We start from the raw sequence: 18,693 nt of genomic DNA, 5'->3' as shown, positions 1-18,693 counted from the left end.
TTTTGTTTTCCCCAGCAAATTTTTCGTTTCGGTGCCTTGACATTCCAGAGGAAGAAAAAAACAACAACCAAAACGTGGAAGGCAATGGGAAAGGTTGTGTCGTTCATTGATTTTCTTTCCTTTGGCTTGTTGTCATTTTGTGATTTATTTACATTTTTAACAAAAATTTAATGATTTTCAATTTATTCCCAAGAAATGGCAGAGCAACATTTTTGATTGTTAGTTTTTTGGGTTTTCACCCGCCGTATGTTGTTTTAGGTCGATGATGTCTTTATCCAATAATCATGGTCGTCGTTGTCATGGCCATCGCCATCATCATCATCATCGCAAAATGTCATAATAATTTATTTAGCACTTAGAATAAATGACAGGCATAACAATAAAACAATAATAACATTGTTGACTAGAAATCTGTGCGTTAATGTGTGATTTTCGGATCGGATTGTTGTAGCCTATTTAGCTATGTTCATGATTTACACTGTGGAGGGAAATGGTGGAAATTTTCTAGAACCTTAAAGAAACACAGGATATTAGGTTAGGGTGAACTTTTGATAACTTCCAAAATAAGGAAATGGACAGACTATGAAATGCATCCATTACTAGTGATCTCGGAAGACCCCGTAATAGCTGAAAAATATAGCAACATGGATTTGTGTCGAACACTTAGTGATACGACTTGAAATGTCAATTCCAATGTCAAAATGGCATCTTGAAAATAAATTTAATAAAATTAAAGCCTCAAATCGGGTGATACCATAATATGGGGGCTATAAAAATGGTGAACCAATTACGGATTTTTTCCGAATTGAGGTATTTGGGGTTAAAAGACACCCCAAAATCAACCTTAATAAACAACATACTTCAGATCGCTTAAAGGGATAGGGGAGAGGATAGTATATACGAAAATATATTCAATAAAAACTCTAAATTCCCTTTAAGTGGACCTCCAAACTAGCCTTAATACCAATGTTGAGCCAAATCTAGTGGATTGGACAAGACCCCCAAAATAGGTAAAATCAGGAGGTAAATTTATATGGGCGCTACTCCGAAACATTGACTTACATAGGAAATTTCTTCGAAAAGGTTCTCTACCTTTAACAAACCAAGATGCTAAATACGGGCCAAATCAATTGAAAAAATTGGCCAAGACGCCGGGAAAAGATGAATTCAGGGGATATCTTCATATTGGCCAATATTGAATATTTTTTCTGCAAGGATGGTTTCTGTTTCACTAAGAACTCATATTACCAAAAATTACCGAACAAGTTAAAAAGTATCAGTCGGATTTGCCGATAGATGTTTAACCTCAGCCAATATTCGATTATTTAAAAATATTTTGACTTCTGTTATGATTATTCAAATGTTTGACCCTCTATGGAGTAGGTTCCAAAGGAATGGACCAATATTGCCCATTTCGTTTCGGACTTCAATAAATATAATGTAAATATTACGACGTGCCAGGTTTGGACTATAACGACTACTTCATTCACTTTATATGAGATATGTGGTAATTTTTAGGAAATGTTAAAATGAGGGTGAGACTCCAGATATAGTCGAACGAAGTAATCCATTCTCATGTTTCCTCTAATACAGATAAAATATCGAACATTTATATCAAATTTTATTCGACATCATAAATTCCATATTCATCTGAGGTTTCTGGTTTAGAGAAATAGTTAGATGTAGTAAGTTGTAAAGAATTGCTGATTTGTTTCGCAAGTTATGGCAGACTAAATTTTTAACAAGTAAAAAAGCAGCTAAGTTCGGCCGGGCCGAACTTTAAATACCCTCCATCTTTTGGAATGAACTAGAAAATGTTCAAAAAAAAATAATAAATAAATAACTAAATCAATTCGAAATCTACCACTTAAAGCCGTTATATGGGGACTGTACGAAGACGTGGAACTGCTTACGAAATTTTTTGTCATATGCTATAGTACTCGATTACGAACTTTAAATACGAAATTTTTTACAATTCCTGTGAATAATATCGCAAAACTCATGAAAATGCCGAGTATCGGGAGGTACCGTTATATGGTACCTCCACGTATTCGTGGACCTGCATACGAAATGTTTTGCCATAGGTTGTAATACCCATTAAGATGCATACAAAATTTTTGTCATAGGCTGTAGTACCCCAAAACGAACTTCAAATACAAAATTTGAAGTAATTCCGGTATATAATGTCACTAAAATCATGAAAACCCCGAATATTGGGAGGTACCGTTATATGTGGGCTATACGAAAACGTGGACAGACATGCTTCATGTACGAAGCATGTATGCAAAATTTTAGCCTTCTATATCAATTTGTTCGAAAGATAGCGTGATTATAACAGACAGACAGATAGACAAACGGACATCGGTAGATCGTCTTAGAATTTTACGCTGATCCAGAATATATATACTTTGTAGGGTCTATTATGAATATTTTGAGGAGTTACAAACGGAATGGTAGAGCTAATATACGCTCTATAGAATGGTGGGGGGTATAAAAATTGTAACCCTTTGTGGGTGAGGTACCAGAAGGAGTGTATCGATATATCCCATCTTAGCAGCAGATTTTGTGTTATTACGATGTGTGTTATTTAAAGGCAATTGGCCTCTCACATCAAATTTTTATGAGTTATAATTATTTAAAATTGTGACCTTTTGTGGGGGAGGTATTTGAGGAAGTGGATCTATTGTCCATTTTCGTACCTGACCTAGAACTGATGGAAATATTAGGATTTGCAAAGCTTGAACAAAATCGGATCATCCTTTCTATTACTGTGTAGTAAAATATTTTTTGAAAATTTCAACCTTTTGTGGTGGAGGTAGCAGAAAGAGTGGACCGATAATGCGAATATATCTCAAATATCTAAAAAAAATATATATCGAAGCAGAGTTCCGCTAAATGGAAACGTACGTAATTACTCTATTTGGGCTGTTATTAGCCATTATTTGCACAATAAACTTAAATTCGGATCAAGGATAATTGGGAGCTATATCGAAATCTTAACCGATCTCGATAAAATTTGGCAAAGGTATTTCCGAGCTCTATAATATATCTGGTAGCATTTGATGTACTTATCCAAATCTGAACCGATCTTGATAAAATTTGGCAATATCATTCTTGTGGGGTGCATATTACGAATGTAAAGGACTGAAAGATCAAATGGAATGAATCATATATATGGAAGCTATAGCTATATCTAAACCGAATTCACAAAATTTAACGTACTTGCTTCTGGACTGAATTCGGTGGGGTTTGCAAAAATTCAGTTCATTTGGATTGATATTGGCCATTTGGTGCGCAATTAACCCGAAATCGTTTGAAGATATATATTTATATGGAATGCATATTACGCGTGTGAAGGACTTTTACTCCAAATCGGATAGAACATATATCTAGGAGGTATAGCTATATCTTAATCAATTTTCTCCGAATTTGATATATACTTGCTCCTAGGCTAAATTTGGTCGGATATACCAAAATTCAGGCCATTTGGACTAATATTGACCATATGGTGCACAATTAACCCGAAATCGGTCGGTTTCGTCCTTGGGCCAAACAAATATTGTTTGCAAAATTTCATCTCAATCGGATAATAATGGCGACCTGCATTTTGTTCACAAGAATACGTGGACAGACAGATATACAGACAGACGGACATGCATAAATCGATTCATAATGTGATTCTATGTATATCATCAAAAGGAACTATGGGTCTATCTCGCTTCCTTCTCCATGTTACAAACAAGTGCAGAAAGACATAATACCCCTGCCACTATGTGGTGTAGGTTATAAACTTTAGGTTATAAAAACGCCACTATAATTTTTAGAATTCCGAATATCAGGTGTTACAGTTTTATGGGGCTATACGAAAACGTGGAACTTTACAGCTAATTATCTGCCAGAGAAAATGGCCCCTATATCGAGCTCCAAACACTAAGTTTCATATAATTCTGTTAAAAAAATGTAGCCAAAATACCAAAAATTGAAGATACCGTGAAATTGGGGCTATACAAAGTATTGGATCTGTACAAAAAATTTTCTGTCACAGGACGTAGTAGTAGGCTTACACTGATATTTCTTCATTTTCATACCCTCCACTATACATAGTATGATGGGTATATTAAGTTCGTCATTCCGTTTGTAACTCATCGAAATAATCATTTTAGACCCAACAAAGTATATATATTCTTGATCAGCGTAAAATTTTAAGAAGATTTAGCCATGTCCGTCCATCTGTCCGTCTGTTGTAATCACGCTACAGTCTAAACGAATTAAGATAGGAAGCTAAAATTTTGCACAGATCCCTCTTTTGTCTGCAGGCAGGTCAAGTTCGAAGATGGGCTATATTGATATCGTATAGCCCCCATATAACGGTATCCCCCGATATTCGGTATTTTGATGATTTTAGCCACATTTTTCAACGAAATTGTCTGATAATCCACACAAGGAGTTCCTTGTGGGTACTTTATCCCCTGAAAGAGTATTGTCTATATAGGTCCACGATATCATATAACCCCCATATAACGGTACCCCCCGATATTCGGTATTTTGATGATTTTAGCCACATTTTTCAACGGAATTGTCTGATAATCCACACAAGAAGTTCCTTGTAGATACCTTCTCTCTTGAAAGAGAATTGTCTATATAGGTCCACGAAATGGTATAGCCTCCATATAACGGTACCCCCCGATATTCGGTATTTTGATGGATTTTAGCCAAATTTTTCCTATGGTATTGTCTGAAAATCCACTCCAGGAGTTCTTTGCGAGCACTTTAACGCCTGAAAGGTAATTGTCTATATAGGTTCCCATATATCGGCACCTTCCGATATTTTAAAGATTTTAACAGAATTTTAAAAGGAATTTATTGTTTGAAAATTTTGTAATTCGTTCCAAATGGTGGAGGGTATTCAAAGTTCGGCCCGGCCGAACTTACTGCCTTTTTACTTGTTTTAGTTAAAACTGAGTACATTTAAAACTAGTTGCTTAACAGATATCAAGGATCCATATGTACTTCGTTGAACGATTCTTCTCCTAGTTCCAAATTTTCCATTAACGATTTCCCCATCTCCTGAAATGTTTCCTCTACACTGTTTAGAATGTCACGTAGTCGACGTTGATGCACAAACCCCTCTCCTCTCATTTTGCTTTCACAGTTCTCTCCCCATCCAAGTGCCAATTAATCCACTGAATTGCTCTGGCAGTAAAGTGCGATGTGGATGAAATGCTTTATGAGATTATTTGATTGGATCATAATCATAAATCAGTATTTAATTAGTTTCTTTGTTTCTGTCGAGAGGCGCAGCATTTATTTTTATTTCATATATAATTAAGGAATTAATTACCTCGGCGAATGCTTATATAATTTGGGAAATTATGTCGCAAGGACCACATAAATAAATGCTGAATGGAAATTTTTCTTATACAATTCGGCTTGATGGGAAAAAACCCAGAGAAAGCGTGTTTCTAAAAATGTGACAAATGTAAGATGTCAGGAGAACGGGGCGACAGTCGTTAACGATTGATTATGAGATTGCGAGATTAGGGATAATAATTTTATCTTAAGGAAAATTTTTGCAATTATAACAACAAATCGCACAATAAAAATGTGAAATATGGTAGGCAAAAAGGACCTATGCTTGACTGGGATGAAATTGTTTGTCATCTACCAAGCATTTAGGGCATTGAGAACTTTAAATAACGAATTACTGTCAACTTTCTTAGAAAATGGTTATGTTCAGCACCATATTAACGGATAAGGAGAAATAATTATAACACTGCGCAACACAAAAAATAATTACAGGAAAATTCCAGCAGATTACGAAAGTAGATCTAAATATAGCAAACACCTGTTTTGGTGTTTTGAAAGCTCACATTGCAAAAAACCTAAATAGAGTGATTAAGTCCCCTCTTCCTCTATATACGTCTGTTCGTCAGTGGAAATCACTCTAGCTCCTGAACGAAAAAAGGAGGTCGATAAAATTTTACTCAAATGAGTATGGTACCTCCCGATATTCGATATTTTGGTGATTTAGTAATTATTTTTTATTGATTTTAGCGACATTATTCACCGAAATCGTTTCTAATTTGGTATTTGAAGTTCGTAATGAATACTACAGCATAAGGCAGAAAATTGTCTATGCAGGTCCACGTCTTCGTATAGCCCCCATATTACGGTACCTCCCAATATGCGGTATTTTGCTGATTTTAGCGACATTATTCACGACAGTTTTAAATGGATACTACAGCTTATGACAGATATTGTTCGTGCATGTCCACGCCTTCTTATAGTCCCCATATATTCGTACCTCCCGATATTTGGTATTTGCATGATTTTAGCTATATTATTCACAGGAATTCTTTCAAATTTGGTATTTGAAGTTCGTAACAAATACTACAGCCTGAGACAGAAAACTGTGTGTGCAGGTCCTCGTCTTCGAATAGCCCTCATATAACTGTACCTCCCATTATTCGGTATTTTGAGGATTGTAACGACATTATTGACCGTAATTATTTAAAATTTGGTATTTGTAGGTCGTAATGGATGTTACAGCTTGAGACAGAAATTTGTGTGTGCAGGTCCGAGTTTTCGTATAGCCTCCATATAACGGTACCTCCCGATATTCGGTATTTTGATGATTTTAGCTATATTATTCACCGGAATTTTTGGTATTTGTAGTTCGAAATGGATACTACAGCCTGAGATAGAAAATTGTCTGTACAGGTCCACGTCTTCGTATAGCCCCCCTATAACTGTACCTCCCGATATTCAGTACTTTGTTGATTTTAGCGACATTATTCACCGGAATTGTTTCAAATCTGGTATTTGAAGTTCGTAATGGATACAATAGCCTATGACATAAAAGTGTCCGTCCGTATAATAGTACTTCCCTATATGCGGTATTTTGATGATTTTAGCTACATTATTCATCGATTTTTTTTCAAGTTTCCATTTGAATTTTCTAACGGCATATGACAAAAGCTGCCTATGCAGGTCCACGTCGTCGTGTAGACCCCTATATAACGGCTATATTCGGTATTTTTAAGAATGTAGCAGAACTTTTATTTTTTTGAAAATTTCCAAATTCGTTCCAAATGGTGTAGGGTATTCAAAGTTCGGCCCGGCCGAATTTACAGCTTTTTCAATTGTTGGTTTAAAATCCCTTGGAAACCGTGCATTTTAGTTATAATATGATAACAATACCAGAATTATTTTTGTCGGAAATTTTAACGCTTAAGTTAATTACCAAAAGTGTATTTTATTTATTTATTTGTTGTTATTTATACCCTACAACACTTTGTGTTGGGGGCATTATAAGTTTGATTGGGCAAAAAATTATGTAACACCTCGAAAAATTGATCTCCGACACAGGAAACTATACCTGGATCCTTCTATCTCGCCGAGCTGAGTCGATCTAGCTATGTATGTCTGTCCGTCCGTCTGTCCATGTTAATTTGTAATGACGCTACAGGTCGCAATTACGGCCCGATCCTCACGAAATTGAAAATAAAGGTGTGATTTTGGTCAAAATAGAAGACATTTTGGAGATGATCGCATAATATTTAGGGGTTGAAATCGACCAAAAACTCATAAATTTCCTGATTTTGCACTTGTTCTACAGGTCGCAAATAAAGACCAATCGACGTGGAAGTTAGCATGGGGCTAGAGTTCAGGGCTGGGCAGAAGCCTAAGTGGGTAAAATAAACTATAACTTTTATGTCAAAAAAATACGAAAATTTCCACTAAACCGCCAATATTTGTAATACCGGCTAAATCACAAATACGTTAGAAGGTCACTTCTGACCCTTACAATGATGTTGATAGCCAAGATATGGGATATATACCAAGATAGGTACAATACTATGTAAAATAAATAAATTTTAGTTATTCCGCTTATAAGTCAAGAACCACTAGACTGATTTACACCATTCTCATCAATTCGGAATAGTCTCTTGCCAGAAGAGCATAAAATCTAAGAAAATCGTTATTTTTTTTTCAATTTTTGTTAATTTTTTTTTTTTCAATTTGACTTACAATTTGGAATTGTACATTTTCTAAAGTTTTTCTACACCTCCCAACACTGTGTTCTGGTTATTATATACAGGTCGAAATTATATTCCGATCCTCATGAAATTTTGCATGGGGGTAGGGTTAGGCTCAGAATTAAAGGCAATGGTTTCTAACGATGTAAACTTAGGGGTTTAAATGAACCCAAAAATTAAAAATTTCTTGATTTTGCAGTCCCTCTAGAGGTCATAATTGAAAACCAATTGGCACGGAATTTTGCTTGAGAAGGGAGTTAAGGACAAGGAAGAAGTCTAGTATTTTGGATGACCATTGGATTACATTTAGCTGTAAAATGGGCCACAACTTTCGTGTGAAATTGTTTTGAATACCTAACAACACTTAGGAGTGCGTAAATATTGAGCAAATGACCTCGGTCAAAAACCTAGGGGCAACATCCACATATTCCAAATGGATCTGGACATAAATGGACTTTCAACATTTTGTACTAATGTAATGTATCACATGCACGACCCCGCACGTCTATAGCCTTTGCTAACTTGTTTTTTTTTTTCTTTAATTTTCGAATTATAATTCCTTGGAAACCGTGCATTTATTATAACTTTGACAATATGACTGATAACAATACCAGGATTATTTTTGTTGGAAATTTTAACCCTCAGGTTATTCACTAAAAGTGTATTTTTATACCCTTAGCCATATGGCTAGAGAGGGCATATATCATTTGATACCGTCAAAACGTGCCTAATAGATATAACGGTTTTAGACCCTAGCCTCCTTGGACCAAATCCGTTTCAGGACATTTGGATTCGATCTAGCGATGTCCGTCCGTCTGTCTATGTGTTTGGCTGACTGGTTCGCACGATAACTCTCGAAGAGAATATCCGATTTGGTCCAAACATGGTACATTGTAATATTTTTGTCTAATTTAGATCGAGTTCGAAGATGGGCAATATCGGAATTTTCATAAAATATATTTTCTACGCAGAAAGGAAAACAATAATCTGATTTTGTCCTCCAACTTTGCAAATCCTTATATTTGCGTTAGGTCTGGGTCAGGTGCGAAAATGGACAATATCGGTCCACACCATCAAGTACCTCCCCAACAAAGAGTCAAAATTTTGAATAATTACAACACTTATAAAATGTGATGTAAGAGTCCGATTGTCTTCAAATTTCATACATCTCAATATTTCCACCAACACAAGGTCTGGTGCGAAAATGCTTGATATTGGTTCATTCCTTCTGGTACCCACAAGAAATCAATTTTTAAATATTCCCGAAGCGCATAAAACGCGAAATTAACATCCAATTCAATTTAGACTTGGCAAATCTCAATATTTCCATCAATACAAGATTTGTTATAAAGATGGTAGAGTGGTGAATTTGGCTTTCTCCGATGAGAGATGGTCGCTCTCCGCTCGTATTATCGACCGTGGCATCAGAATAAATGCCGAATATTATTGCGAAAATATTCTGAAGGGTGTACTAAAGCCTTAGCCACTCAAATATTTTGGCCGCAGACCTTGGACATTCCAACAAGACTCAGCACTTTCGCACTTAGCACGCGTCATCCAAGAATGGTTACAAAATGAGGTTCCTGTATTTCCAGCGCACAATGGCCACCAAAATCTCCGAATACCAATACGTTGGACTATTTTTAAACATTTTTGCGGAATTGTTTCAAGTTTTGTATTTGGTGTTCGTAATGTTCCTATGTATTACTCGTATAAAATATGAAATAAGAGTCCGATTGTCTTGAAAATTTGGAAAATCTCACCAGCACAATGAAAATCGTAGATGTCGGTCCATTCATTCTGGTACATCCCTCCCCCTCACCAAAGGGTCAAAACATTGAATAACCAAAATGATAATAAAATCCGAAATAAGCATCCGATTCTCTTCATATTTCACACATCCCATTATTTCTACTAACACAAGATCTGATGTGAAGATAGTAGATATCGGTCTATTCATTCTGGTACCTCCCCGACAAAGGATCAAAATTTTGAATATTCATGAAACTCATAAAACGCTAAGTTAACATCCGATTCCATTCAGATTATTTCAACAAACACAAGGTGCAGATAAAAATTTTACTAACACAAGATCTGTTGTGAAGATGATATATATCTGCGAACCCATTCTGGTACCTCACCCACAAAGGGTCACAATTTTCAATATTTTTATCTGTCATAACTTGAGGAACACGTCAGTGATTTTTTAAAACTTGCTTTATCTAACTGTATCCCTTAACCAGAAACCTGAGATGAATATGGAATTTACGATATGCCGCACAAAATGGGAAATAAATGTTCGATTTCTTTTAAAATTTGCACATACCAATATTTTTATCAGTATTAGATGAATTGGAATACTTCGATCCACTTTATCTGGTTTCTCACTCATATATCAATATTTTTATACCCTACACCAGAAGGTGGTCAGGGTATTATGTCTTTGTGCATTTGTTTGTAACAGGCAAAAGGAAAGGAGATAGACCCATATTTCCTTTCGATGATCTGCATAGAATCACATTCTGAGTCAATTTATGCATGTCCGTCCGTCCGTCTGTCCATGTATTTTTGTAAACAAAGTACAGGTCGCATTTATTGCCCGATCCAGATGAAATTTTGCACATATCATTTGTTTGGCCCAAGGACGAACCCTATTGAAATTGGAAATAATCGGTCAAAATTTAGATATAGCTTCCATATATATCTTCGTCCGATTTGCCTTTTATTGTGCACCAAACGTATAATATCAGCCCGAATTTTGCAAATACACCCAAATTAGGCCTGAAAATAAATGATCGAAATCGGTTCAGATATAGCTATAGCTTCCATATATATTGTTCATCCGATTCGTTATTTTTGTCCTCCGCAGCCGTAATATGCACTCTGCAACAACAACATTTGGGGAAATATATCAAATACAGCTCAGAAATACATTTGCCAAATTTTATCGAGATCGGTTCAGATTTGGATATAGCTCCCATATATAACTTCGTCCGATTTACCTTTTATTGTGCACCAAACGTCTAATATTTGTCTAAATGGGATGGAATTTGGCACTTACGACCGAATTGAGTCTAGAAGCTAGTATGTCAAATTTGGTGAAGATCTGTTCAGATATAGGTATAGCTACCATATATATTGTTCATCCGGTTTGTTATATTTGTTACCCACAGCCGTAACACTCAGTAACAACGATATTCAGGGAAATATATCAAATACAGCTCAGAAATATCTTTGCCAAATTTTATCAAAATCGGTTCAGATTTGGATGTAGCTCCCATATATATCTTTATCGGATTTCAAATTAATTGTGCACCAAATGGGCAATACAAGTCCGAATTCAATTGATACAAATGCTTCGGCATATTTAGTCCTTTGAACTTTAAATTATAATCATAATCATAGCGTGTATGATTGAATTCTCCCATAGAAATTTTTAATTGTTATTTGGAGCTCTACTAAATTAGCAAAGTGTTGTAGAGTATCATAAAGTCGGCCCCGCCCGACTTTAAGACTTTCTTTACTCGTTTTTATTTTCAGTTACACAGTGTAATGGGGCTCAGGCCACTATTTCGATGAAGATAATTTTAATAATGTGAAGTCCCACAAGAATTTTTAATTTGGACAGGATGGGAAAACTTCGACAGCAAATATTTTCTTTTTCACTCGAGCTTTGTTAAATATGCCCAGCATAATATTATGAAAATTCCAATTCATCATAAAAAATCTGATTCAATCTCAAACAGCAATGCTTGAGTGGATGCGGGGCCAATGTTGTGTTTTTATCGGTCAATGCTCTTTGTAACGTAATTGAGGATGATTCTGTAAAAAAAAAACTCCCTCTTCTTATCTTCATATCGCACTACTGCACTGTTATTGTAAGCTCTTTATTAATGAATAGGATAAAATGAAGAGGAAATATTGAGATGTGTCGGTATGCCTCTCCTCTATTGAGAAGATTTCATCCCACAGTCTTTTGGTAAAAGCCCACCATCCCCCAAATGGATGTGAAGTGGGTGGAGTATGGTTGATATCATCACTGTGGGGTGAGTACGAGGGGTGTATATACACATGCACATTCTGAATGACTCAAGCATTCAGGCTATTCAAAATGCTACAAACGTTGCCATACATGCGATGCGTAACAATTTATGATATTGATTATTTTTATGACTCATTTCTTTGCCAGGAATCCGCATCGAATTCATGCTCAATTCTCGGAACACTTTGTTGGTTGATGGTAATGAAGCTTGAAAAAGAGGAAACTTTTTTTTTTTTTTTTTGGGTTTTATTCCTAGAACTCGGAATTCAAAGTGCATTAAAATCATTTCATCATTATGTGATATGAATTAATATTAATTAATTGATATTTTTTAAAGCGTAGCTTATTGTTGCCGGAAATAAACTATAAAATATTTTAATTGAGTTATAATTATTAAGAATCTTTTTTTTATTGCAGGTTAACTAAATATAAAAAGGAAATCGAATAAATGGTGAGTATGAATTTTGAAGAAAAGCTCATTTTTAACTCAAAACAAGCTGTAAGTTCGGCCGGGGCGAACTTTTAAATACCCTCCACCATTTGGTACAAATTTTCAAAACAAAAAAAAAAAAAAAATGCGTTGAAAATTCTGTTAAAATCTTAAAAATACTAAATGTAGCCGCATATTTGGGTCTATACGACGAAGTGGACCTGCATAGGCAACTTTTGTCACAAGCTATTACAATATTCAAATACGAAACTTGAAAAAACAATCTGTTTATAATGTAGCTAAAATCATCAAATAGGGAGGTAACATGGAGGTTACAAAACGTGGACCTGCACAGACAATTTTCTGTCATAGGCTGTGGTATCTATTACGAACTTCAAATGCAAAATTTGAAAAAAATTCCGGTAAATAATGTCGCTAAAATCATCAAAATACCGAATATCGGGGGTACCGTTATATGGGGGCTATACGAAGGCGTGGACCTGCACAGACAATTTTCTGTCATAGGCTGTAGTATTCATTATGAAATTCAAATACCAAATTTGAAATAGTTCCGGTAAATAATGTCGATAAAATAATCAAAATACCGAATATCGGGAGGTACCGTTAGATGGGGGCTATACGAAGATGTCGACCAACATGGCTCACTTTCTGTCTTAGGATGTAGTATCCATTACGAACTTCAAATACCAAATTTGAAACAATTCCGATAAATAATGTCGCTAAAATCTTCAAAATACCGAATATCGGGAGGTACCGTTAGATGGGGGTTATACGAAGATATGTACCTACATGGCCCATTTTCAATACCTGAGGTCATGTAGACATAATACACATTTTAGTAAAATTTATCAATGTAATTCATTTCGTTCGGAAGCTAAGTGATTTCCACAGACGGATAGACGGACGGACATTAACAAACTTAATATACCCTCCATATGACGAACTTATTATACTCTCCATACTATGTTGGAGGGTATAAAAAGTAAGCAAAGGCTATGGTCGTGCGGGACCGACCATGTGATACCCTACAACACTACAATATGTTAGAAGCCCCCTTATGTCCAAATTCACTTTGCAAAATTCTGCTTTTGAAATTATGACATAGAGTACTGCCCAGATATTTCCCTTAGATTTTTGATAAGGGGCACTTGCCAAATATTTAAGCACCCCGTCCTGTTATTAGTTTTTGTGGTCCATTTTACAGTCATATATAATTCAATCGTCATTCAAAATGCCAGACTTCTTTTCTGTCCTTAACACTCTTCTAACGCAAAATTCCATGTGGATTGATTTCAATTGTGTGACCAGGAAAATGTTGCTGTTTTTGGTTCATTTCAACCTCTAAATCATTTGAACCGATCATCTTCAAATGCAAAAGGCTCCTTTGTATATCTAAATTTAAAACTATCTATATGATTTGCTTGTCTACGATATTTGGTTATATTCGTCAACAAAATCGAAATAAAAAAAACCCAGAAGTTGCCTTTTGTGTATTTTGGATTTCGCCTGTAAGCTGTATTAACATCATTATTGGCATCTTTTGACGCGATTTTTAGATTTTATCCTTTTATGCCAAGAGCGCATTCTGAATTGATAAAATTTGCCAAAATCGATCCGGCCGTTCTCAAGATATAAACATTCTAGCTAACATCCCCTTCCAGTGTATATATTCATTGTATATATTTCGCCATACATATCCAATATATTTACTATCGGCATCTACGTAAAGGTCCGAATTGACCTATTCGTCTATTTGTGATTTCGCCGGGATTAAAAATATTGGCGGTTTAATGGAAAATTTGACTTTTATTTAACACAAATATTATGGTATATTTCACCCACTAAATATTACCCGATGACCATCCAAATCGGAAGGCTTCTGCACGGAAGGCTTCTCTAGCCCCTTGCTAACTTTCGCGTCGATTGGTCTATAATTGCGACCTGTAGCGCAAAATCTGGAAATTTTTCAGTTTTTGGTCCATTTCAACAGCTAAATATTATGCGATCATCACCAATAGGCTTCTTTTCTGGCTCTAGCCCCACCTCCATTCTAAATTTCGTGAAGATCGGGTCATATTCGTGGCCTATATAGTGATTACCAATGCATACATTGCTAGATCGACTCAGCTCGGCGAGATAGGAAGATCCATATATACTTTCCTATGTGGGAAACCAATATTTCGAGGTGTTGCATAATTTTTGCCCCAATCAAATTAAAATAAAATGGGTAAAATGTATTTTTTTTGTAAATTCCCCTTTTTTGATCCCATATTCCCATATTTTACCAATTTTTGTATGGCAAAGAAATCTCAGCATTTCTCCTTTAAAACACACAAAGTTCCTACCTCCTCCCACTCTCAATTTGCTTTCTCTTCATCCCATTTTCCAACATGTTTCATAAATACGTATATACTTAAATAAAAACACCAAACATCAAATCATGTAACCATAAAATTCTACAACATTTGAAAATAATAAATCTGTAACTGGTGCCGCATATTTTTCAAATGGCTGTGAGTACGTGAAAAATTGTATTATGAGCTTTTGGGCTGTTCGCCGGTTTCGTTTTTTTTTTTGGTCACGACCCTATTTGAACAATGCCTTTATTTTTCATTGTGACATTTGGTAAGACATTTGTTTGCTGAAGTCATTGAAGCGGGACGAACGAAAATACCAGACAATCTGACTTGGCAGATAATTAGAATGCTGATGTTTTCTTTTCTGGCCCTCCTCCCGTTCTCTTTGCATGGGCAAACATTTTTAATGACTTGGCCATATTGTGTTGGAACATATTTAAATCAAGGGCTTTAAAATTTTAAAATGCTGCAGAAAAATTAATGGTAATTTATGCTATGGAAAAGGACAACTCGGAGGACTTAATAGTCTTCTATAGACTTATGTAGACGAAGGCTACTACGCCTTTTTTAGAAGCAGAACACTCGGTAAAAAAAACAGCTCGGTCTTCTATTTAAAAAACTAGTCGGTCTTATATTTGACAAAACCCCTGGTCTTATATAGGAAAAGGGGGGAGACCACTTGGTGGTTTTCTATAAGACAAGACCACGTGGTGGTCTTCAATAGGAGAAGACCACTTGGTGGTCTTCTATAGGAAAAGACCACTTGGTGGACTTCTATAGGAGAATACCACTTTGTGGTCTTCTATAGGACAAGAGCACTTGGTGGTCTTCTATAGGAGAAGGCCACTTGGTGGTCTTCTATAGGAGGAGACCACTTAGTGGTCTTCTATAGGAGAAGAGCACTTGGTGATCTTCTATAGAAGAAGGGGGAAGAAGGTCTTCTATGGAAGAAGACCTGTTGATCTTCTATAGAAGAAGGAGGAAGAAGGTCTCTTATGGAAGAAGACCTCTAGGTCTTCTATGGAAGAAGACCTCTTGGTCTTTTATGGAAGAAGACCTCTTGGTCTTTTATGGAAGAAGACCTCTTGGTCTTTTATGGAAGAAGACCTCTTGGTCTTCTATGGAAGAAGATTTCTAGGTCTTTTTTGGAAGAAGGCCTTTTATGGAAGAAGACCTCTAGGTCTTCTATGGAAGAAGACCTCTAGGTCTTCTACGGAAGAAGACCTCTAGGTCTTCTACGGAAGAAGACCTCCTGGTCTTCCATTGAAGAAAACTTAAAGGTCTTACATTGAAGAAGACCTCAAGGTCTTTCATTGAAGAAGACCTCAAGGTTTTCTATTGAAGAAGACCTCTTGGTCTTCTATTGAAAAAGATCCACTGGTCTTCCATTGCAGAAGACCTCCTGGTCTTCCACAGAAGAACAGCTCAAGGTATTCTATGGAAGAAGACCTCAAGGTATTCTATGGAAGAAGACCTCAAGGTCTTCTATGGAAGAAGAACTAAAGGTCTTCTATCGAAGAAGACCTCAAGGTCTTCTATGGAAGAAGATCTCAAGGTCTTCTATGGAAGAAGACCTCAAGGTCTTCTATGGAAGAAGACCTCAAGGTCTTCTATGGAAGAAGACCTCAAGGTCTTCTATGGAAGAAGACCTCAAGGTCTTTTATGGAAGAAGACCTCTTGGTCTTCTATTGAAGAAGACCTCTTGGTCTTCTATTGGAAAAGACCTCCTGGTCTTCCATTGAAGAAGACCTCCTGGTCTTCCACTGAAGACCAGCTCAAGGTCTTATATGGAACAAGTCATTTTTGTCTGCTATGGAAGAGGACCTATTGAAGAAGATTTCAAGAAGAATATCTCATAGTGTTCTCTAGAAGAAGAAGAAGAAGACCTCTTGGTCTTCTATGAATGAAGACACATTGGACATCTATAAACGAAGACCTTTTGGTCTTCCCTTGGTTTCTCTTGACCACAGGTTTTTCTATTGAAGAACACCTCCTGGTCTTCGACTGAAGAAGACCTCCTGGTCTTCGATTGAAGAAGGCCTACTGGTCTTCTTTTGAAAAAGACCTCCTGGTCTTCTATGGGAGAAGACCTTTTGGTCTCTATGTGGGAAGACCTATTGGTCCTCTATTGAAGAAGATATCAGCGTCTTCTATTGAGGGAGACCCCCTATTAGAGAAGACCTTCTGATCTTCTATGAAAGGAGATCAGTTGGTTTTCTATAGAAGAGGGGAGACTTCTTGGTCATCTATTTAAGAGGGAAGAAGACCAATTGGCCTTCTATGGAAGAAGACCTTTAGGTCTTCTATGGAAGAAGAACCATTGGTCTTCTATAGATGAGGAAGACCTTTTGGGCTTCTATGGAAGAAGAAGAAGAACTCCTGGTCTTCCTTGGGAGAAGACCTCTTGGTCGTATAGGGGAATACATCCGGGTTTAGTGTATGAGAATACCTCCTGGTCTTTTATAGAAGAAGACGGCCTTCTGGTCTTCTATAGAAGACGGCCTTCTGGTCTTCTATACAAGACGACCTCCTGGTCTTCTATAGAAGAAGACGACCTCCTGGTCTTCTATAGAAGAAGACGACCTCCTGGTCTTCTATAGAAGAAGACGACCTCCTGGTCTTCTATAGAAGAAGACTTCACGGTCTTCTATAGAAGAAGAAGACCTCTTGTCTTCTATAAAAGAAGAATGTATCTTAGTCTTCTCTACAAAAAGACCTCTTGGTCACCTATAGAAGAAGAAGTCCTCTTGGTATTCTATAGACAATGGTTTTCTACTGGAGAAGATCTCATTGATCTTCTACTGGAAAAGATCTCATGGCTTTCTATTGGAGAAGAACTTTAGGTCTTTTATTGAAGACGATGTCCCTCTCTCTAGGAGATTATCGAGCTCATTACTCTATGTGTTGAGGCTTTCTAATTTTGACTTCTCAGCAAGACATTTTCCCAGCACTCCACTACAACAATGGGGGAACTTTTAAACCACACAATCCTTAGAACTTTCTTTTTTTTACTTAAGGAAAAAAAAAAAATGTGTTGAGTTTGCGGTAATATAGACAGCAGTCATAAAAGTAAAACGACAAAGAACAAGAAGACGAAATGATGATGATGATGACAGGTCTGCACAAAGTAATGTCGTCAAATATGCAAACATGATGGTCAACTGGTGTCTGGAGTCTAAGAAAAAAGTGCTTGTAATCATAAAAAAATCTAATTTGAAAATTTAATAGCTAATCTGAGACAAGAATTCTGTTGCTGCTGTTGCTGTCACTCGAACATTTATCCCATAGCCATCTATCGCAGGAGCAGAAAAACACATAAAAATGCAAATTTGTCATGACATTAAAATGAATACATATTAACTCTTGTTCGAGTTTAGCGAGAGCTGGTTTTTGCTATAAAAAAATAAATAAAAATGGAAGGAAAACACCAATGACAAATAATCTAATAAAGCACATTTTACTTTTATTAGATTTGCATTTGTTGTCATAGATTTGTTACGAACTGTTATTGAAGAGATTGTCAGATAGTCGAATGTTGTGATGTTTGTCGATGTGAGCGAAAAAAAAAAACAAAACAAAAAAAAAAAAATAAATAAACAAAATAATATAAAATAAATCCAGTAAGGATAATACAAAAGTCGGGCGGGGTCGACTATATGATACCCCATACCAATATGCATACCTAGTACAGCTCCCGTAACAAAATAATTTATTTTAAGTAGATAATACCACCTATCAGCATTCGTCTTCAGAGCAGTTATAGTTTGATTTCAGAGGGAACTAATATATGGGAGGCATGTGCAA

At 36.1% G+C, this 18,693-nt stretch overlaps 1 protein-coding gene across 1 annotated transcript in view; it reads left to right on the top strand.

Annotated features, from left to right (window-relative positions):
* LOC101890888 (uncharacterized) overlaps nucleotides 1–18,693 on the top strand; it is a 518,720-nt gene that overhangs the window by 144,517 nt on the left and 355,510 nt on the right. The window contains exon 3 of the mRNA XM_059119171.1: nucleotides 12,499–12,532. The gene's annotated coding sequence lies outside the window, so the exon portion shown is untranslated. The remainder of the gene's footprint in view (nucleotides 1–12,498; nucleotides 12,533–18,693) is intronic.

This window comes from Musca domestica, unplaced genomic scaffold, assembly GCF_030504385.1.
Source record: "Musca domestica strain aabys unplaced genomic scaffold, Musca_domestica.polishedcontigs.V.1.1 14, whole genome shotgun sequence".
Lineage (NCBI taxonomy): Eukaryota > Metazoa > Arthropoda > Insecta > Diptera > Muscidae > Musca > Musca domestica.
This window is presented reverse-complemented; position numbering and strand designations above follow the sequence as displayed.